This window comes from Oryctolagus cuniculus, chromosome X, assembly GCF_964237555.1.
Source record: "Oryctolagus cuniculus chromosome X, mOryCun1.1, whole genome shotgun sequence".
NCBI lineage: Eukaryota > Metazoa > Chordata > Mammalia > Lagomorpha > Leporidae > Oryctolagus > Oryctolagus cuniculus.
The window spans coordinates 109,451,092-109,474,956 of NC_091453.1; the positions used below are offsets into that span (position 1 = coordinate 109,451,092).

The window sequence follows — 23,865 nt, forward strand, 5'->3', positions numbered from 1 at the left end:
CCATGGCTGGACAGATAGTTCTGAAGTCTGAATTACAAATACCATCCCTCTTCAAGTGACACATATACTCAAATTTCCATCAATTCCACTTAAAAGGGACATATTTGGACTCATGGTTTCATCATTGGAACACAAGTATGTTCACATGTATGATATTATATTACTTTTAATTTCCTATGACTCTGTCAGGTATATGTTTGCCAATTAAGTTTCAGAAATCAATTTTAAGAGTGATTTTTACATAAGACAGTGTGCTTCCAAAGAATTTAGAAAATAATCACTCACTGTTTAAAAATAAAAAGCACTGTCATAAAATATTGAATTAAGCACTATTAACCTTTTGCATATTTATCGCCATTCTTTCAATAGACACACATAATTCTATTTTATGGTAACACAGGACAATAAATTAGTACTTAAATTGGATTTGTATATGCATTATGTTCCAGATTCCAAATTTTCATTTCTGATTCATGGATAGATTGAATTATCATGAAACATGTGCAACATGTGGATTTCAGACAATAAAACATTTGCGAAGAGCTTCTTGATTGACCTGCTCAATAAAAAATACTAGGTTCTCATTTAATTTTGTAAAAATGTATGCACAGGACATAATATAGCCGTAATGCCACAACTTAAGCATCTTAATTTGAGGCCTGCCTTATCTAATCATTACTACAGTGACATGTATCTCTAAAACTTACATTAAAACAAGCACTATATTTTATGCTTATTAGGATTTCTCCCTTTTTATACTTTTCAAAATTTATACCAAATTTGTTTTATATTTTCTAAAAAATTTAAATAAAAGTTATAATTGATATCTCTCATCCAGATGTATATCCTAAGAAAACACACAACACTTTCCATGTAGCTATAATTTTTGCTAATATCTATATATAAACACAAATACAGAAATAAATATATCAATTGATAATTTCCAGTTAAAATGAATACTCACTATAATACTTGCCATGATTATAAATGTGCAAATTTTAAAAATGCTTACTCATCTCTCTTTTTATATATATATATATATATTACACACACACAAGAGTGCTGCAAAAAGTTCATGAATACAAATTTTAAAAATACTGTATTTTCATGCAAAAAAATCTGTAATCCATGAACATAAGAAGTTTTTATAAAGTTCATGAACAATTCATAGCATGAAAAAATATGCTGGGATTTCAACATGCTTTTGCACAAAAAACCAACTTTTCTTTTAATTCAATTTTGCATGAACTTTGTGAAGCCTCTTTGTATATATGTTTATTTTTAAACATGATTGCATGGACAAAGTCTTCAGCAGTACCTTAAATCATTTGCACACTTGCATATCAATATGCATTCGTGAATGCTTGGAATTTTTCTGTATTTTGCTCTAGAAGGCATTTCTATTCTAAGAAATCATAAAAGTTATACCTGCTGCTGGCAAAGCACTTATAAACTAGAAAATAAATGGTACTACGTCAGTGTAAGAACAAATGGCCACTTTAACAATGTCCTTGCTGTGCATTCTTGTATCTCTGCAGGTTTAACATGCACTTAAATAAAAATAACATTCAAATCCCCTTGTACTTGAACATTAAAACCAGCTTTCCTCATTTGCAGCTTGAACATTTTTCAAGTATCATTAAATATTCTTTGGAATACTGACACATTTTACCATTTTGCCATCTGTTTTTCTCATTTTTTAGAAACAATGTACCTGCTACAACAGCCATGTACGAAGACGTGAAGCAGAGTCGCAGGAAATGCCACTTCCAGCAGACAAGGACTTTTAAAAGGTAGGTTCATCTTCAGTCTTCTCCTTTTGTTTTTGGTCTCCATCTGTTTGGGCGCGGTCTGCTCTCCTAGCAGAAAAGCTAACACTTCTTAGCTTAGCTGGGTGGTTCCACTTCTTTTCAAGGCCCTCCAAGCTCCAAACAGCTTGGGTGCACCTGAGACCTTCAGCATGCAGAGCACATGGAGCCCTGCTATAAACTACCTGGTATTGTCTTGTTCTCTGCATTTCAAGTCCCTAGAGCTTGGGAACACCACGTGTCAGCTTTCCCCAGGTTCTGAGGGGCAGGGAGCAAGACAAATAGCCACAGACCCTGGACTTTGTCAGTTGGTGGAATTCCTCTAGTCCCGCCCACACTGGGAGGATGCCAAGACTCCACCCCATGACTTCCTGTGCCCAGACTTCCTGGCAGCGGCAGACGTAGTCGTGCTTCCCGCGTGGGCAGCTGCTATACCTGGACTCCATCTTTGATCTTCGTCCAGAACTCTAGGGAGGCCCCAGGAGGCGGAACTGAGAGCCAACTAGGACCGGGCCTGCTTAAGCTTGTGACAGAATGGGGCTTTCCCAGTTAAGGACGCTAAAGGAAGAAGCCTTGGGGGTTTTTAATCACTCATTTCCTCATGATGGCAGTGTTGCTCTAGGAACGGCAACTAACAATGCCCTCTCCCCGCCCCCCAGCCCTCTTCTCCCGCCCATCCAGTGTGAAAAAAAATGTGACCAAGTGACAAAAGCCCCAGGAAATATGGCTGCCTTGTTTGTTACCCAGTTTAAAGAAACTGTTCACACTCTGATGATTTTGCTTTTAGTATCTAACTGAAATCTGGGGCCTAAAACTACACACTCATCAAGGGGTCTTTTCAGTTCAGAAATTCAGTTTCCACTTACCTAGCCTTTGCAGTTCTTTTTCTCAACTTTTTTCAGCATTTTCTCATAGTACCCAATTGTCTTGGACTATCAGAGTGCAAGTTTCAGGGATCCAGATCAGAAAGAAAATGGTTGCACCTAAGGGCTTAGAGAAGAGCAAATCTAGGAACAAGTACATTTGATTCTTGACCTGGCTCACTTTCCAAGTTCCACCATTTTCTGGCCTGGATAGCAGGCCTGTGTGTTGAGGGAGAAGCAGCTATTTGTCTAGAACTCTAAGGAAGGTAGTTCTCAAGACTGGCTGCTATACAGTGCCCATTTGGAGAGACGCACCTACTCAAGTATGTATAAATTCCCATCAGAGGAGGCTAATGTAGTCTAATGGTTTCATCATTGAAGACTGGAACACAGGGACATTTCCATGTAGTTATTAAGGCTGACAATGGCTTCCTATGACTTTATTGTGTATGTTCATGTCACTTAGGGATCAGTTTCTCAGAAGCAACTGAGACATACAAATGAGTCAAAAACGAACTATATGAAAATGAAGACTAAAAGCAGTGATAAATGGTACTTTTCAGTGAGACTGATAAACATTTGGATTATGTTTCAACACACCAATAACAACTGAATGTTAATATACTTACTAATTTTGATGCATGCACACAAACATCTGTATTTAGCTTCATACAAAATAATTTTCTATTAAAATTTGGCTTTGTTACCAGTTGGATCATATTTTCACTTGTTTCCTGGGAAGTTTGTCATTATTGTGAAAATCCACAAGACCTAAATTTTTAGTAAATGAAATATTAGCCAAAAAAACCCTCATATGGCCATATTCACTAAAAATATTAGTAGAGTCATAGTGAAGACATTTTCAATTCATAAAACAATTTTTTAACAAGCAGAAATTTAATGCCTATGATGCCATCCCTCAGGTATCAAGATTTGAAGATTTATGTTTTCTAAACTTTATTATGTTCACATATACAGTATATAAGTATATTCCCTAAAATAAACAAACATGTATACCTCACAGAATGCAGCTTTTTCTCCCTTCTCAAAATTTTAACCTACAGTTTTACCTGACATTCAATCTTATTATTAAAAATATAACAGATTATATTATTGTATAAACAAAATGTGTGCATACCTCCTATACCATGATCCAGATGCACATTTTCTCAAAGCTTCAAGTCAATACATTCACTATTTTTGTAGCCATCTACAATATTTCACACATATTTCCCTGCATATTTGGCTACTAAAAATTGGATCTTGCAATTTTTTCATGATAATGAAATCTGCCAACAAAACAAGTGAAAATATGATCCAAATCATGATAAATAGATGAATCCCATTTTAATGTAGACTTATGGCTGTTGGTGAAGCCAAATATAAAATTTGAATATGTATGCATATGTACATACACACATGTATATACATATACATACAAACTCATGCATATATGGAAAAGAGGGAAGTTTAATTGCATTGTTACTATAATAATCACCATGATTTAAAGATATAATTTTTGACCATGAGTACATGTATAGACATATATATATGCTAATGTATGGTAGCTTTGGGATCCGCAAGGAGGGAAGGCCTATACTTCCGGGAATGGAGAGTCCCTAACTCGCACTTCAGGGGAAGAAAAGTCCTAGTCCAGGTCCCCACAGGTGTCTAAAGGTCAACCAGTGAGGATCAGAACTGCCCCAACCTTTAACCCCCGTGCCCTGTATCTATAAAAGGAGCCCTCCCAACCTCTGACGTGCAACTTCCCCGGCCCCCGCTCTGTTGGGACCGGGGAACCTCACCCGGGAGCGGAATCCCAATAAAAGCTTGTGAATTCATTGATTCATCTGCCTGGGAAGATTTGTTACGCACTGGACACCTTGCAATGTATATCTTTATTTCCACAATCAAGAGAATATGGAGTCATTTTGAAAAAAAATCTTCATCATTATCTTACACAAATTGTCATGTTTCCACACACATATATGTATTTGGAAAACTTGAAATTTCTTCATTCCATTATAATCTTAGTATCCAAGATATTCAAAAAAGCAATACCTGCTGTGCACAATTGTTCAAATTTTTGAAATTTCACAAAGCTAAAAATAAACTGACTCAATCCCTACAAGAATAGTTTTCAATGTCACCCTCATCTCTTAATTATATGCATCTAATGAGTTTTTAAATAATATTCAAATTCCTTGTATCTTCTGAGTTCAAATATGTTTTCTGTACTGAATGTAACTACAACGTTTTTCACATTTCATTATCCTTTGGAATACTATTTTTAAGAGAGTAGCCTCTGACATTTGGAATTTCTCAAAATTAAACATGCTTCTTAACAATATGTTCAGTTACAAATTCATTTACAAAGAAGTGCGGTGAAATCACAGGTGATGCCACCTCAAATGGAGAAAGACTTGTAAAGTATGATTGTATCTTCAAACCTTCTCTTGTGTATGCTCAAGACTACTGATTCCTTAGATTTGTTTTGTGTCATCAAGCCAGCAAGTTTTACCAATAATTTCTTCTGTACATGTTTGTTCTAGATTTGTGATTGAATTCAAATACATAAGCATTGTGAAAAATCGTGTAGAATACACAAATCAATGAAAGACATGAATACTGTATCCCAACTCAACCTACCCCAAAGGAACCTCTATTGGTATTTTAATGGGTGCATGTATTGAAATGTTGAAAATAAGATGTGCAGGCATTCATGAAAGCTGACATTATTTACACATTTATCCACAGAGGAATGCATGACTATTTGTTTTCTTCAATTATGTCATGGTTAAAATGTAGGTTGAATTTTGTGTCACTATTTCATTACTCAGCATTGGATGACAGATAACTAGTTATGATAGTTCTTTATTTTTTTAAACTCATAAAATTATTTTACTGATAATCAATGCTTAAGCATAATATATGCAACTGACAAAGTAAAGATAAACTGAGTAGTTACGAAACAGGAAGAGAGGATACTCCTGATCACGTGCTTCAATCTCTTGGATTCTGCCTTTGCTTCTATATGTTTTGTATTTGTGTATGTCTGTGTGTGTATACACATGTGATTCTATGGTTACCTACAGGAATTTTTTTGGTATGAATTTCAACTGACATGATCTATATATGGGATTTTCTTGTGACTTGAAATTGTCTTTTTTTTCACACCTTTCTCAGGTCTTTTATAGCAAGCCCATCTTAAATATGCCTAAGAAGAGGGGCCAGTGCTGTGGCGCAAGGGTTTAAAGCCCAGCCTGCAGTGCCAGCATCCCATATGGGCACCAGTTTGAGCCCCCTCTGCTCCATTTCCAATCCATCTCTCTGCTGATGTGCTTGGGAAAATAGTTAGAAAATGGCCCAAATCCTTGAGGCCCTGCAGCCAGAAGAAGCGCCTGGCTCCTGGCTTTGGATTGGCTCAGCTCCAGCTGTTGAAGCCATTTGAGGAGTGAACCAGCAGATAAAGACTTCTCTCTCTTTCACTTACTCTGGCTTTCTGTAACACTGCCTTTCAAATAAAGACAGTTGATCTTAAAAATGTTCAATATTTGCCAAAATCTTTTGTTTCATTATTAATAGTAGGACATTTAACCATTCTAGCAAGTATATAGAACTGTGTTTATTCTACAATAAAATCTTAAAAATGATGTTTTATAACTTGCAACTTTATTAAATGAATATTGGGACTCTTTTTTCTTGTTTTGTGTGTATTTCAAAAGCTACCCTTACTTGTTTTCAAATATTTCAGGCATAGTTGTGAGGCTCTATATTATATCCTTTTAAAAAAACAGAAGCTAAATTTTGTTTCATGACTGATTCTTTTTATAATTATTATTAATACAAAGAGAACATATTTCATCTGTTTTATAGGTACAATTCTAAGAAGATAACTATGTTTCCCTCCCTCAGTACACCTTCTTTCCTCTTGCTTTAATTTTTGCAAAAACATAATTTCAATCCACTCACCGCCTTATTGCATCCCTAAGCATAATTTTCAACAAGTAAAAAGTAGAAAGCCTGCAGTTCCATAGGAGTATAAAAAAGAACTAAAAACAACAAATGACAATATGTCCATTTCATTCCTATACTTTTTTTGTATTTTATATTAAGCAACTACATATCAGAGAAAGCATATGATATTTGTCTTTTGGGGGCCGGTTTATTTCACTAAGTATACTGGTTTTCAGTTGCATCCATTTTGTTTCAAAAGACAGGATTTCATTCTTTTTATGGCTAAGTAGTATTCCATAGTGTATATATACCACATTTTCTTTATCCAGTCATCAGTTGATGGACATCTGGGCTGAGTCCACATCTTAGCTACTGTGAATTGAGCTGCAGTAAACATGGGGACACAAATTACTCTTTCATATACTGATTTCATTTCATTTGGATAAATTCTTAGGATTGGGATGGCTGGATCATAAGGTATATCTATTGGCAGACTTCTGCAGAATCTCCATAATGATTGTACTGGTTTACATTCCCACCAACAGTCTACATTACATACTTAAGAAGTAAGCCATATTAGTGTTTTGCTAGAAGCCTTCCAGATATTTTACTGTGCACATATTCACTCTTTAGAACCCAGAAGTGTTCATGATCTTAAATAATCATAACATAGAGAAAGACAGTAGTCTTCATGATCTTGGCTTAGGCAATGGTTTCTTAGGAATACCAAAAGTACAGAATACCAAAGAAAGAAATAGATGAATAGTACTTCATCAAAAATTTTAAAAATTTGTGTGAGACACAAGGAATAAGTTCTGGTGTTCCACAGCACAGTGTGGTGACTATAGTTCACAATAAACTATTGTGTATTTTTTTTTTTGACAGGCAGAGTTAGACAGTGAAAGAGAGAAACAGAGAGAAAGGTCTTCCTTTTCCCATTGGTTCACCCCCCAAGTGGCCACTACGGCCAGCACGCTGCGCCAATCCGAAGCCAGCAGCCAGGTGCTTCCTCCTGGTCTCTCATGCAGGTGCAGGGCCTAAGGACCTGGGCCATCCTCCACTGCACTCCCGGGCCACAGCAGAGAGCTGGACTGAAAGAGGAGCAACCAGGACAGAATCCGGTGCCCCAACCAGGACTAGAACCCGGTGTGCCGGTGCTGCAGGTGGAGCATTAGCCTAGTGAGCCACGGCGCCGGCCACTATTGTGTATTTTATGAGCAACTAAAAGAAGGAAGCTCCAAACATAAAGTAATGACACGGCATACATTTACTGGAATGTCACACTGTAATTAACAGCTACTAAATGTTAATCGAAAAAGGTTTTGATGTTTAAGGAGAAGACAATGCTAACTAACCCGGTTTTCATACATTCAGTACATGTATTAAATCATCATATTGTAGTCCATATATACATAACTAAAATGATAAGTGAAAAGTTGTGTCACAAACTATGCCAACAAGAAAGAGAAAAGACAACTTGGGGGGGGGGGGTTATTTGCAAATAATGCATACGATAAGGACTTGTATGCAGAATATAAACTCTCACAACTCAATAATGAAAAGATAACTCAATTAAAAATGAGCAAAGGATCTGAATAGACATCCTCCAAAGAAAATATATGTGTGGCCAATAAGCATGTGAAAAGATGCTCAACATCATTAGCCATTAGAGAAATGCAAGCCAAAACCACCTTGCGCCCTCTAGGTTGTCCATGTTTTAAAAAGATTAAGGGTTGGTAGTGATGTGGATACATTGGAACCTTCATGTACTGCTGTTGAGCATATCACACGGTATAATCATTTTAGATAAAACAGTCTGACAGTTCCTCAAAAGTTTAAGGATTCTTTTTTTTAATTTTTTGCCACGGCGCCAGCCAAACGTTTAAGGATTCTAACATCATATGACCCAGCAATTCCACTTTTAGGCATCTATCCAAGATAAATGAAAACATGTTTATGCAAAAATACATACACATATTCTTAAAAGCTTTAGTTATAATAAAAGTAAAAACAATACAAATGCCCTCCAACTGATCAATATGTAGATACAATGTAGTGTACCTACATAATGGTATATTATTCAATCATAGAAAAGAATTAACTACTGAAACATTGGGTAGCATGGAAGAGCCTCATACTCTGCTAAGTGAAAGAAGCCATACACAAAAGGTCATGTATTTATGACTTCTTTTATATGAAATTTCCAAAATAGTCAAATCCTTTAAGACAGAAAGCAGATTACTGTTTGCCAGTGGCTGGAAAGCTGAGATTTGGGGCTGATTGCTTGTGGGTATGAAGTTTCCTTTTAGAGTAATGAAAATACCGTAAAATTGATTATGGTAACAATTAAGCAATCCTGTAAACATACTGAGAACCATCAGATTCTAGTTAATTTTTTAAATGTTTATTCATTTTTATTTGAAAGGCAGAATGAAGGGAGAGGGAGAGGGGAGAGGGAGGAGAGAAAGTGTCCTCTGGCTAGTTCACTCCCCAGATGCCCACAACAGCCAGTGTAGGGCTATGCTGAAGCCAGGAGCCAGGCACTCCATTCAGGTCTCCCTTGTGAGTGGCACAACCCAAGTCATCACCTGCTGACTCCCAAGGTGCACAATATAAAGCTGGATCAGAAGGGGAGAAGGACTAGAGTCCAGAGACTTTGATATGGGCAAGCATCCCAAGCGGCAGCTTAACCCGCCAGACTACAAAACCCACCCCGATTACATACTTTCAATGAATGTATTTTACAACATGTGAATTGTAGCTGCCGAAAGCTGTTTTTAAAGGGGTTAAAAAACATCAAGTTAATTCACAACCTTTATCAAATGAATGTGAAAAATCATAATCATTTCAAATTGTGCAGTTAGAAAACACATTTGACAAAATTAAACATCAATCTTGATTTTTCAAAACTTTCGGCAAAGTAGAGGAAAACTCCTCAATGTAATAAAAGCCATACACAACTAGTATCATACTTAACAGATAACTTCTAACACTTCTCAAAATCTAGAGCAAGGTAAGGAATTCCTCACCTCTTCTATTCTTCAATGCACCAGATAGTCTAGGAAGTACAATAAGGCAAAAAAAAATATTAAAATTTGGAGAGAAAGAAGTTAAAGTGTGGTCACAGATGATATTACTGCTTATGTACAACACCCTAAGGCATACACAAAAGCACTTCTAAAGCTGATCATTGAAAGTGCATATCTCATAGACAGGATGTAAATTGAGTCTTGCTTTTGTATCCATGCAGGAAAACTGTCTTAAGTGGAATGCTGACTACATTAACAGCTAATGTATTTATAGATATGCTTGAATTTGTGGGTAGCACTCTGTCAATTGTATTGTTTGCCCCCCCCCCCATTTTCTGTTCCTGTTTCCCTTTCCCTTCTTTTTCAAGTATTTGAACACTTTTTTTTAGAATTCCATGATGACATTTTCATTAGCCTTTTAGCTATACTTCTTCCTATTTTTTAGTGGTTACTATAGAGATTACAATATGTGGCCCTAATTTTCCACAATCTACTAGAGTTGCTGTTTTACCACTCCATGTAGAATGTAAAATCCTCACAACAGGATTGGGGATTTACCAATGCCCAGTAACCTCTATGCTATCATTATCATACGTAACTCATCTTCATACATTATAAGCACCAAAAGTAATTTTACAATTTCTGTTATAAGCATTCACATGCATGTTAAAGCAACAAAGTGGAAATACAGATGTCTGTATTGATTTAAGTATTCAAAATTTCTGATGTTCTTTATTGGTTCCAGAAGATCTGTGCTTCCTTCTCTTGTCACTTTTCTCCAACCTAAAGAATGTTCTGTAACATTGATTTTCATGCATGTCTGCTGATGATAAATAATTTTAGTTTTCCTTCACCCCAAAATGCTTTTTTTTTACCTTCATCTGTGAATGATAGTCTCAATGGACCCAGAATTCTTGGTTGATCTTTGTGTGTGTGTGTGTGTGTGTGTGTTAGCATTTTCGAGAGGATTTTACACAGGTTTTTTTTTATGACTTATTTATTTATTTGAAAGGAGAATTACAGATAAAGAGAGGGACAGACAGACAGAAAGTTTCACTCCCCAAATAGCCACAATGGCCCTAGCTGGGCTGATCCGAAGCCAGGAGCCAGGAGCTTCTCCCAGGTCTCCCACACAGATGCAAGGGGCCCAAGCATTTGAGCCATTTCTACTGCTTTCCCAGGCCATAAGCAAAGAGCTGGAACGGAAGAGGAGCAGCCAGGACATGAACCAGTACCGATTTGGCGCCATAGCTTTTTGAATAAAACATGCAGCCTATGACAGTGGTAGTATTTCAAGCCCATAAGCGAAATGACTGCCTTTTCCGTAAGTGGTCTTGGGACTCCTAAGTACTCGTGTATGCAAATGCAACTTTCCTCCTCCCTCATGCTGTCCACAAAAATCAAGTTCATAGTCCTTCTGCAGATGACTAGGGTAGGGAAATTCATCACAACCTGCACTAGAACTCTGGAAAGCCCAGGGGATGAGGGAAGGCTTTCATGAATTTGAGAGATCAGAATGAATGTCTAAGACAAAATAATCTGAACGGTGACCTCTATTTGTGAGGCCTTAAAGCAAAGAATGGTTTTGAATATATCTGAAGAGTGTTTTGATGGGTCCAGCATTGAGGTGCAGCGGGTTAAACCACTGCCTGCAATGCAAGCATCCCCTATGGGCACCAGTTCGAGTCCCCACTGCTCTATTTCCAATTCAGCTCCCTACTAATGCACCTGGAAAAGCAGCTAAGATGGCCTAAGTGCTTGGGCCCCTGCACCCATGTAAGAGACCTGGATAAAGTTACAGGCTCCTGGCTTCAGCCTGACCCAGCCCCGGCCATTGCAGCCGTTTGGGGAATGAACCAGTGGATGGAAGATCTCTCTCTCTCCCTTCCTCCCTCCCTCCCTCTTTGTAACTAAGCCTTTAAAACAAATATATTTTTAAAAATAAATAAAACAAATGCTAGTAATTCAATGGAACAATGAATGCTGAAATTCAAAAACATGTTTATTATTTTTTAAAAGACTGTTTTTTTTAAAAAACTGAAGAATATGTGGTAGAAACCATGTGTCCAACAAAGTTTAAATGACTCACTCTCAGGCCCTTTACAGGAGTTTGCTGTCCCCTGTATCTAAAACCCCAGAGATATGTTCACCCTCTTTGTCTGTCATTTAGGGAAAGAGCATTTTCTTCAAGTCCCACTGTGCTTTGTTGTGCACTTCTTCTTCATGAAGATAGCTTCGTGGCAGTAAACGTACAATGAAGCAGACTAGCATTTCTTGTTAGGCCAGGCCTCAGAAGTGTACTGGAGGCTGGCGCCGCGGCTCACTAGGCTAATCCTCCGCCTAGCGGCGCCAGCACACCGGGTTCTAGTCCCGGTCGGGGCGCCGGATTCTGTCCCGGTTGCCCCTCTTCCAGGCCAGCTCTCTGCTGTGGCCAGGAAGTGCAGTGGAGGAAGGCCCAAGTGCTTGGGCCCTGCACCCCATGGGAGACCAGGATAAGTACCTGGCTCCTGCCTTCGGATCAGCGTGGTGCGCCGGCCGCAGTGCGCTGGCCACGGTGGCCATTGGAGGTTGAACCAACGGCAAAGGAAGACCTTTCTCTCTGTCTCTCTCTCTCTCACTGTCCACTCTGCCTGTCAAAAAAAAAAAAAAGTGTACTGGAATGAGATCATGACCTAAGTTATAACCTTATTTACGACATGGCTTTACAGGAAATCAATGGAAAATCCTTCCTCGATGAAAGATGGAGCCTAAATAAATGGGGCAGTTGTGAGGTTCATCCTTTCTGGAGAGCATCTCAGACCACAGTCACACGGATTCAGGGGACACCTCCTGGGCTTCCAACGGCTTTCTACCTTCAGGTCGTGGTTACCGAGCCAGCTGAGAGGAGGGGAAACAAAGGAGGATGCAGGAGATTGGCTCAGGACTGTCAGGGAGTCAAAATGAGGTTGGGAACTCTAGAACCAGGAGGTTGAGAACTCTATTCCGTTCTCTTGTTGCCCTGCAGAGGCAGCAGTCAGGCCGTTCAAATAAGAGCTCTCTGGGTGCTGGCCATCTGGGATTCCAAGGAAGGGGGGAGTGCAGAGTGATGCTGTATCCCTCTCTTCAGCCAGGCTTTGGAAGACAAGGGTGCTGAGCCACAAAGGCAGTTAGACATTGCGTTTAAGGTGAGGGGAAGAGGGCAGGGTGGAAAGTAGAGAGGGGAAGAAAGAGGTAAACTCCCCTACACAGACACACACACACACACACACACACTAAAACTAATATTCTCATTTCATTCTCCACAAGTTTTTTTTCCCCTCATTCACATCTATGAGGCTAACTTACACAACCAGCAGTGAATACAAAATGCCAGCAGAAATCTGTATAGAAAACGCCACCTCTGATGGGAGGAGCTGAAAGGGATACTATGTAAGTAAAGTTGTCTACTCATTTCCATTCCCTTAACAGACACACATCGCACTGCTTCAGGCCTGGTTACAGCCTCATTTCAGCTTCTGGACAAGGGTGCATATGGCTTGCTAAAGAAAGACTTTTTATTTGTTGCACAGAATGAGCTAGTTCTCATTTTCACATTTAATGCAAGAACCAAGTCTATCCATTTGTCCCATGACTTGATAACTTTGGGAAATTGTATATTTACATAGGACAGAAAATACCACATAGTTATCAGGAATGATGAAGATCAGAAAGAGTGGCAGAGGTGACGCCAGGACGAGTGACTGATGAGGGTCATATGTGTGGTGAGCGTCACAGGAGTTCTTTCGGATTGGGGAGGAGGGACTTCACAATAGCAAGTACTGGTCTTCCTCAAATGTAAGAATTGCATGGCAGCTAGTAATGGTATATAGTTCGGAGATTTCTGTTTACTACATTACTAATAGTACTAAGAGTGATTTTAAACAGGATGCTTGTTAGGGATGGATTAAAAACAAGGGATATTGAGGCTAGTGTTGGTTAAGCTACTGAAGGTGATGCTAGTATCCCATATGATCCCCAGTTCAAGTCCAGCTCCTTGATCCAGCTCCTTACTAATGACTGAGAAGGAAATGCAAGATGGTCCATGTGTTTTGGGCCCCTGCCACTACCCACGTGGGACGCCCGAAGGGGTTCAAGGCTCCTGGCTTCAGCTTGGCCCAGCCATGGCCATTGAGCCCATTTTGGGGAGTGAACCAGTGGATGGAACATCTCTTTTTTTTCAACTTTTATTTAATAAATATAAATTTCCAAAGTACAACTTTTGGATTATAGAGGCTTTTCCCCCCATAACCTCCCTCCCACCCACAACTATCCCATCTCCCACTCCCTCTCCCATCCCATTCTTCAAGATTAATTTTCAATTATCCTTCTATACAGAAGATCGACTTAGTATATACTAAGTAAAGATTTCAACAGTTTGCACCCACACAGATACACAAAGTATAGAGTACTGAAAGTACTGGAACATCTCTCTGTCTTTATATATAATTCTGGCTTTCAGATGAAATAAATAAATTTTTTAAAAAATAATATTTCCCTAAAAAACCTGTGGCTATTGCTATCAAATTTTGCTTGATAATCACATAATCACTGGCATCACAGAGCATAAAGAATCAGCTGTGTGTGTAATAGTTGGTGGTAGTTAAAGTGGCCTCCATGTTAGCGATAAGATGAAATCAGGGATATGTACTTTAAACATTATTTGGACATTGAGCAAGAGTGATCTATAACAGAAGAACAGCTTAGTTGGAGTTAGGGATCAAGTGATTTAGGATTAGGGATTGGGAGGATCAGTAATTTTGTGAGGACTGAGATGTCTGTCTTGTCTATCACTGAGAATAGAAAGTGCTAATGTTACACAGAATGAAGCATTTGTTTGGAGTTAGGGATAGAGATCAGCTCAGAGGGGGAGTGAGAAGTTGAAGAAAATGTTAGGAGAAGCGATGTCCGAAGGATGAACATATACTACCTTAACAGAAAAATAGTAACTAGGAAGGTAGCTTGGGGTCAGGGAAAGAGTAATGAGGATAGATGTCTACTTGACTAGGAAATATAGAAATCTTACATGTAATCAGGGGATAGTTTAAGGGTTTAGTGGTGGCGTAAGTATCAGAAACTCCTGTTTGGGGCAGGAGTTTTGGCACAGAAGCTTAAGCTGCTGCTGAGCACGTGTGCATCGTGTATGAGAGTGCCAGTTTAAGTCCTGGGCACTCTGATTCTGATGTCGTTTCCTGGTAATGCTCCGGGAAGTAGCAGGTGATGGCTCAAGTACCATGCGGGACCTGCTACCCGTGTGGGACTAGGATGTTCCAGGCTCTTGGCTTTGGTTTGGCCCAGCCCCAGCTGTTGTCGGAATTTGGGAAGTGAACCAGCAGATGGAAGGTCTCCCTTTTTCCTCTCTCTCTCTCTCTCTCTCTCTGTCACTCCACCTTTCAAATAAATATATAAATCTTTAAAAAGAATTGTTTGTTTCCTATATTACTTAGTAGTAGAAAGCACTGATTTTACATAAGAGATATGTTTGGGATCCATATTGGGATAGGACTGCAGAATGGAGGGGTCAGAGGTGGTTTGAAGTAGGGTTCAGCAATGTTTCCATTGTTCATTACTTGTTTTTAAAAAATAAATAGTTTGGGGCCGGCACTGTGGCGCAACAGGTTAAAGCCCTGGCCTGTGGTGCCCACATCCCATATGGGTGCCAGTTCTAGTCCCGGCTGCTCCTCCGTCCCATACAGCTCTCTTCCACGGCCTGGGAAAGCAGTAGAAGATGGCCCAAGTGCTTGGGCCCTTGAACCCGTGTGGGAAACTCGGAAGAAGCTCCTGGCTCCTGGCTTCAGATCCGAGCAGCTCCGGCCTTTGTGGCCATTTGGGGAGTGAATCAATGGAAGGAAGACCTTTCTCTCTGTCTGTCCCTCTCGCTGTCTGTGACTCGCTCTCTCAAATAAATAAATAAAATTTAAAAATAACTAGTTGAGGGGCTAACGTTGTGGCACAGTGAGCTAAGATGTCACCTGCAATGCCGGCACCTGATACAGGGGTTTAAGTCTCAGCTGGTCTGCTTCTGATCTACTGCCCTGCTAATAAGCCTGGGAAAGCAGCAGAGGATGGTCCAAGTACGTGGGACACTTGCCTCCCACGTGGGAGACCTGGATGGAGTTCTGAACTCCTGCCTTCAGCTTGGCTCAGTCCCAGTTTGTGACCATTTGGAGAGTGAATCAGCAGATGAAAGATTTTCTCTCTCTCTCCCTGCCCCCCCACCCCGTCACTCTCCCCTTCAAATAAATAATAAATACATCTTTAAAGATTTTTTAAATAAATAGTTCAATAGCAAAAAATATACCCAGAACCTAAATCTTGCGTTTTTTTTTTTTTTTAAATATCATTCTCTAACAAATGGAACCGAAGCTCCACAGAGAAAAGACTAATTCTGTAACTAGGACAATAGAATGCAAGATTAAGTCTGGAGCATCTTGTAGTTCCAGAGAGTAAGAAAGTGTTCCCCCAAAATTCCATTAATACCAAAGGGACACAAAAAAACAATGGGGCTCCTGGTGGCCAAAGCTGAAATAATTCTGGTAACAAAATTAAGTACTATTGGATTAAAACCCTAGGTATAGGCCGGCGCCGTGGCTCACTAGGCTAATCCTCCACCTTGCAGCGCCGGCACACGGGGTTCTAGTCCCGGTCGGGGCGCCGGATTCTGTCCCGGTTGCCCCTCTTGCAGGCCAGCTCTCTGCTGTGGCCAGGGAGTGCAGTGGAGGATGGCCCAGGTGCTTGGGCCCTGCACCCCATGGGAGACCAGGAGAAGCACCTGGCTCCTACCATCGGATCAGCGCGGTGCGCCGGCCGCAGCGCGCCAGCCGCGGCGGCCATTGGAGGGTGAACCAACGGCAAAAGGAAGACCTTTCTCTTTGTCTCTCTCTCTCTCACTGTCCACTCTGCCTGTCAAAAAATAAATAAATAAATAAATAAAAAAGAACCCTAGGTATAAAACAACTACATCCACGAGTCTATACTAATATAAATGACTGAATAAATAAACAAATGAGCGAGAAGAGGCAAATCAATTCCAAATAATTTAAGTAGATACTCAGCTTTCAAGAAGGAGGATAGAATGTCCTTTAAGCACAGGCTGCTCATAATGACCTCCTTCCAAAGATAGAGCACAAAATCAAGAAAAAAAGAAGAGTAACTTTACAGCAGAGAAACCCGGCAAACACCACTTTGGCAGACTGATCAAAGTTAATGACAGCACTGACATCATGCTGACAGTATGCACCCTTGGCACGGTATGATGAACTACAGTACTTTGAGTCTGTCATCTTTCTCCCCAAACCCATCATCCCAGCTTAATAAAGAAAAAAAAAAAGACAACATTAAATGCAGGGGCATTACACAAAACAGCTGATCAGTACTCATCAAAACTATCCAGGTCATCAAAATTGAAGAAAAGGAAAAGTCTGAGAAACTCACAGCCCAGAGGAGCTTAGGGAGATACGACAAGTGAATACAGTCAAGTGGGGTCCTGGATGGGGCCCTGAAACAGAAAAAGGACATTAGTAAAATCCAAAGAGATCTAAATGATTCAGGATGTGTCAGTCTTGGTTCTCTGTGCCATATTCATGTAAGATATTAATTAACAACAGGGAAGGAGGGGTCAAGGGGAGATGGGAACTCTTGGTACTATCTTCAATGCTTTTGTGGAACAAGCAATGTTCAGATGAAAATTTCATTAAGAAAATAATTATGAGGGTACTTCAAACAGTCTATGGGAAATGGGATGCGAATATATTTATTTTGGTACAGCAGACTTTGAAATCCACACTTTTATTCCTAATATGCATTACTTGTGCACTTTTTAAATACCCCTTATAAATGATAACAGATTCAATGCGTAGAGGCTGAGGGATATGCTGAAGATTATGGATGGTTTGAATTTCAGGTGTAAGGGTACCTGATTGACACTTTACTTAGTAATATGTCTTGGAAAAAAATGATTTCACATTGGATTAAGAATGGGATGGTTTTCAGAAGCAAAGTGAAGGCAGATATTTGGTTGAGGAGAGGTTAAGGCTTGGGGAAGGCCCAGGAATGGCTTGAGGAATACAGAGTAGGTGTTAGGAAAATTATTTTCCAAATCACTTGGTAATGAAATACCATGCGTTTTGTTTGAGGAGACTTCAGAAAGCACATACAAAGTGTTCTTAAAAATAAGTATATCTGGGGACTGGCGCTGTGGCATAGCGGGTTAAGCCACCACCTGCATCCCATATGGACATGGGATTGAGCCCTGGCTGCTTCACTTCTGATCCAGCTCCCTGCTAATGCGCCTGAGAAGGCAGCAGAAGACGGCCCAAGTGCTTGGGCCCCTGCCATCCACATGGGAGACCTGGAAGGAGCTCTTGGTTCTTGGTTTCAGTCTGGCCAAGCCTTGGCCATTGTGGCCATTTGGGGCGTGAACCAGCGGATGAAAGATTTTCTCCCTCCCTCTCTCTCTGCCTTTCCCTCTCTGTAACTCTGCCTTTCAAATAAATAATCTTCTAAAAAAGTAAGTATATCTGGGACAAAAAAAATTTTTGAAAGCTATGCACTCCCCCCCCCCTTTTTTTTTGACAGGCAGAGTGGACAGTGAGAGAGACAGAGAGAAAGGTCTTCCTTTGCCGTTGGTTCACCCTCCAATGGCCGCCGCAGCCGGTGCACTGCGGCCAGCACACCGCGCTGGTCCGATGGCAGGAACCAGGTACTTATCCTGGTCTCCCATGGGGTGCAGGGCCCAAGTACTTAGGCCATCCTCCACTGCACTCCCTGGCCACAGCAGAGAGCTGGCCTGGAAGAAGGGCAACCGGGACAGAATCCGGCACCCCAACCGGGACTAGAACCTGGTGTGCCGGCGCCGCAAGGCGGAGGATTAGCCTAGTGAGCCGCGGCACCGGCTGCACTCCCCCTTTTTTTACAATACATATTTTCATGCATTTTCAATGTCCCCAGTATGCATGGATTTAAAAACGTATGAATTTTGAAGCTAAGGGGTATGGCACTAGGTGATCAGATGAACTCTTAATTCAGTATGTCTGTTTACAAAGGAAGAGATATGATGTAGGCATCTCAGATAGTCAGGGTTTGGAAAGGAGTGAGGAAGGGGATGCAGTGAGGAGAAGGTACAGGGAAAAGGCTGACCTCTAGGTGCTGGACATGTGTGTGATGCTGCAGACAGGAATGGTTCTTTCTCTCAATACCCTCTCTACATCCATACCTACAAGCCCTCTTCCCCCCAAACTAAAGTTCATCTCGGGAGGAAGACATACTGATTTATGTGTCTGTAGGACCATTTCAATTTGTCCAGATATCTTGCTAGTACTCCGCCTAGGAGACCCGGCAGGGTACTGGCAGCAGGCTGGGCAGCAGAGACAGCCCCATACTGAGGAGGCTTCTCTTCTCCAGTGATCACAACTCAACACGTTACACCCTGAGACCACATCAGCATTTCCAGGGCACGAGTGTTATCAAATGGCTTTCCAAGAAGGCCATGTAATCAGTCATGAAATCGCCATGGTACTCAGGATCCAGGCCAATGTCTTCAGAGCACCGTGCCCCTCCCCCAAACCCACATCCTCCTGCACCTGAAATCTGCACTCAGCTCATCACCTAGGGCTACGGCTCTCACCAGTGGCAGCTCCTGAAAATCGCACAGGGGGCATTTACTAAATGCCAAGGCCTGCACCCCCAATACCCAGAGAGTCGAATTTCATTTCTTTGGAATGCAGCCCAGCTAAGAATACTACAGACCCTTCCCAGGTGAGACCCACAAACCTAATTCCTGCATCCCGCCTCTTGCTTCCTTCCAGTCGCCTCGCAGGTTTCCCTGACGCTTGCCTTTGGGGTCCCAGCCACCAACTCCTGTGGCCTTCTGGAGTCCAAACTGGAGACAACTAGTGCACCATGGTGACAGGAGCGCCCCGCGGACGTGCTGTCTGGATGTGCTGTCTCGGTCAAGATTCCCTGGTAGTGAGCCAACACTTACAGAAGGAAGCGGAGGGCCAGTAGGCTACCTGCTGTCATCAGAGTGCAAGGAGGAGGAAGCCGCAGACCAGCGAGGGAGACCTTGAGCCCCCCCACCCCCCCGCGGGGCCTCTGCTGCTTGTGGCCCCTGTGTGTCAGTCCTGCTGCGAGAGCCCTGGCGCTCTCCCAGCAGGACCCGGAGGGAAGCCCCTAAAGCAGGAACGGTCAGTGGTGGCCTTCGGGTCGCAGCGAGGGGAGGCACTGGGGTGGCTGCGGGCCTCTGGCAGCCTGGTTCCCGGGGAAAGATGGACCCAGATGGTGGAGTAGGAGGAGGCAGCAATGCAGAGGGAGGAGGCGGGGCGGGCCCCTTCGCCCTACACCCAGGGGAGGGCAGGAGAACCGGGCAGGAGCCGGGCCAGCGCGGGTGGCCGGAAGACTCCAGGGGTTCCCAGGCCACGCCCCGCTGGGTTGGGGAAGGCGAGGGGCCCAACAGCACCCCGCCGGCGAAGGGCCTGACCCCATCCTCCGAAGGCCAAGAGGGCCCAGGCTCCACCACCAAGATGAGGCGGGAGCAGCTCCGCCCAGCGAAGCCCCTGGGACCAGAGAGCTCCTGGCGGCGGCCTCGCTGCCCGCCCCGGCCCGGCCCCAGCCACCCTCGCTCCCCGCCCGGCCCCGGCCACCCTCGCTCCCCGCCCCGGCCCCGGCCACCCTCGCTCCCCGCCCCGGCCCCGGCCACCCTCGCTGCCCGCCCCGGCCCCGGCCACCCTCGCTCCCCGCCCGGCCCCGGCCACCCTCGCTCCCCGCCCCGGCCCCGGCCACCCTCGCTCCCCGCCCCGGCCCCGGCCACCCTCGCTGCCCGCCCCGGCCCCGGCCACCCTCGCTCCCCGCCCGGCCCCGGCCACCCTCGCTCCCCGCCCGGCCCCGGCCACCCTCGCTGCCCGCCCCGGCCCCGGCCACCCTCGCTGCCCGTCCCGGCCCCGGCCCCAGCCACCCTCGCTGCCCGTCCCGGCCCCGGCCACCCTCGCTGCCCGTCCCGGCCCCGGCCACCCTCGCTGCCCGTCCCGGCCCCGGCCACCCTCGCTGCCCGCCCCGGCCCCGGCCACCCTCGCTGCCCGCCCCGGCCCCGGCCACCCTCGCTGCCCGCCCGGCCCCGGCCACCCTCGCTCCCCGCCCCGGCCCCGGCCACCCTCGCTCCCCGCCCGGCCCCGGCCACCCTCGCTGCCCGCCCCGGCCCCGGCCACCCTCGCTCCGCGCCGCCGCTCGGCACCCCCGGCCGTGCCCCTCACAGCGTGCGCGTCTCCGAGCCCGCCGCCGGCTGCTGGCAGCTGCAGGAAGACGCCCCGGAACCGCTGCTCCACGTGACGCCCAGGCCTTGGTCGCCCCCTCACCTCCGGCCCGGCCCCGGGCCCCGGCAGCCAGGCCCTAGAGCCCCGCGCGCTCCGCCTCGGCTGTCGTGTGCCCCGGTGACCACCAGATGCCGACAGAGGTCCTGGCAGGACACCGCGCCTCCCCCAGGGCCCTGGGTCCAGTTTGTCCTCTTGGGACGCGGCAAATCGGCGACCAGGACCAATACCTTGCCCTCGCCTCCCCCACTCGCCTTTGATGAGCGGAGGCTGAAAACCACCCGCTCGCACCTGGGCCCTGCTGCCTTTCCAACCGTCTCCCCGCCCGCACCACGCAGCCTCGGTGAACCTTTGCAGGCAGCCCTGCGTGGCGCAGGAGCTGTGCGTGGGCTGGCTCTGGCTGTCCCCGCGGTCCCCATGCCTACCTCCCGTCTCTCCGTGCGTTTGGGGGCTGGGGGTCCAGGTTCTCTGACACCAGCGACTCGGAGTTCTGTAGATTCGGCTAAGGGAGGTCGTGGGTCACATCAGAGCGGCTGTGTGATTTAGAGCTCGTTGCTTAACCTCTCTGTGCCTAGATAGCCTCAGATGTGAAGTAAGGGTTGCAATACTCCTTACTTCATGGAGGTATTGTGAGAACAAAACGAACCATTGTTTCTGGAACACTCCTGAGAGTGCCAGCCGCATATTAAGTTCCCAGTGTATGTCAGCCCTCCTAATCTGTCTCCTGGACACTCATAGTGAGGCCCGAATAACTGTCTATTTGTCTTGACTTTTCCATCTGGAGCACCTTGTTTTCAATTATCAGTTCTGCCCCTGGCTTCATCAATTGCTTCTGGTAGTTGCTGACTATGTTTTTAAAATTATTTTAATTCCCAAAAATTTTGTACCTCTATTGTGTAAAATGTTTTTAAATAGGCATACACTGAAGAATGGCTAATTGAGCTAATTAAACTATGTGTTATCTCATACTTATCTTTTTATACTTATCATAAGAGAGGATACTAAACATTTACTCTTCATAATATTCTAGGAATATGACACATTATTAACGTGTCAAATGTTGTAAAATAGATCTCTGGAACTTGTTCCATCTATCTAACTGACATTCTGTATCTTTTGACCAACGTCTGCCAACTACCCCCATCGCACCCCCGCTCCCCGTAATCACTATTCTACTCTCTGCTTATCTAAGTTCACCTTTTTAAGATTCTACATATAGGTGAGATTACGCAGTATTTATCTTTCTGTGCAGTGTTTACCTTTCTGTGCCTGGCTTATTTCACTTAGCATAATGTCCTCCAGGTCCATCCATGTTGTCACAAATGTCAGGATTTCCTTCCTTTTAAAGACTGAGTAGTATTCCATTGTGTGTGTTTATGGCACTTTTTTAAACTATTCATTCAGTGATGGATACTTCCATTGTGTCCCTATCTTGGCTGTTGAGACTAATGCTGCAGTGAACATGGGATTGCAGATATTTTTCCAACACACTGCCTGTATTTACTTTGGAAATAAGTCCAGAAGTGGACTGCTGGATCCTGTGGTAGCTCCGTGTTTCGTTTTTGGAGGAACCTCGATGCCATTTCCCATCATGGCTGTACCAAATTGCATTTGCATCAACCATGTACAAGGTTTCTCTTTTTTCCACACCATTGCTAACACTTGGTGTCTTTTGGCTTTTTATAACAGCTATTCTAACAAGTACAAGGCGATATCTTATTGTGGTTTTAATAGGCATTTCCCAGGTGATTGGTGATGATGGGAACCTTTTCATATACCTGTTGGCTATTTGCATTTCTTCTTTGGGAAAGCATCCATTGAGGTTGTATGCTTATTTTTAAATTGGGTTGTTTGTTTTCTTGCTATTGTGCTCTTTGAGTTCCTTTTATAATTTTATATTAATCCCTTATCATATGTATGACTTGCAAATATTTTCTCTCACTCTGTAGGTCATCCCTTCACCCTGTTGATTGTTTGGCTGCACAGAAGCTTTCTTAGTTTGATATAGTCCCATTTATCTGGTTTTCCTTTTACTAAACATTGCCCTGAGCAACGTAAAGAAGATTTTCCCCTATGGTTTCTTCTTGCGGTTTTACAATCTCAGGTCTTACCTTTAAGTCTTTAAGCCATTTTGGGTTGATTCTTGTACATGGTAAGAAAAGTGGAGGAGGGGCATCTGGATTCATTCTTGGGCTTGTGGACATCCAATTTTCCCAGCATCATTTATTGAAGAAACTGTCCTTTCTTCTGTGTAACACGTGTTCCTGACATCATTTTGATCCTAGTTTTCTACAAACCCTTGATGTTACTGCTGTCACCCTCTGGGTTGAGGCGGGCCTGAAAGTGTATTACTAGAGTCCCAATGTTCTCTGAGAACACATGAGAGAAAGTAGGAAATTCTTCCTCCACCCACAAGTAACACTGACCGCGTGCTAAAAATATTTGACCTTGGGAGCACAGCTTCGGGCCATGCAGACAATGCTGCTCTGGGGACACTAGTTGAGCTTCCACCCCACCTATCCAGTGTTCTACCTACTCAAGTACACCATTGTGTTTGACGAAGGACTCACACAGTTCCCATATTCCCCCCTTCAATGCCCTTTCTACCCTCAAATTCAGGAATGTCCTAAATGCTCCATATGCTGACTGTGTTAACCTGTTCACTGTGCTATTTGAACTACAGCTAGAAGAAGTGAAAATGAAGGCAGTTCCATATGGGCTCAGCTTTCAATGTGAACAAATCTTCCTCCAAGGGCCAGCCTGCACGCCTTTGGCGAGCCTACTAAAGTAGCAGTTATCAGTTCTGTTGCCTGACAAAATGGATGTGTCCATACTCTCTTGATAATAAATTAGGTGTGACGTTTGATAATAGAACCAGGTGTTCCTAATG

General features: G+C 43.5%; 1 long non-coding RNA gene across 3 annotated transcripts in view; it reads right to left on the reverse strand.

Annotated features, from left to right (window-relative positions):
• The window catches only part of LOC103351973 (uncharacterized), a 49,369-nt gene extending 29,051 nt beyond the window's left edge, over positions 1 to 20,318 (reverse strand). Inside the window, exons 1-2 of one of the 3 annotated variants that reach the window (XR_011385395.1) lie at positions 19,444 to 20,318; positions 1,715 to 17,170 (exon numbers count right to left, since the gene is read on the reverse strand). This is a non-coding gene — a long non-coding RNA (uncharacterized lncRNA). Of the gene's footprint in view, positions 1 to 1,714 lie in introns of all 3 variants that reach the window. The other 2 variants (XR_011385394.1, XR_519559.4) reach the window with 2 other exon arrangements.
• Between the last annotated feature and the right edge of the window lie 3,547 nt (positions 20,319 to 23,865).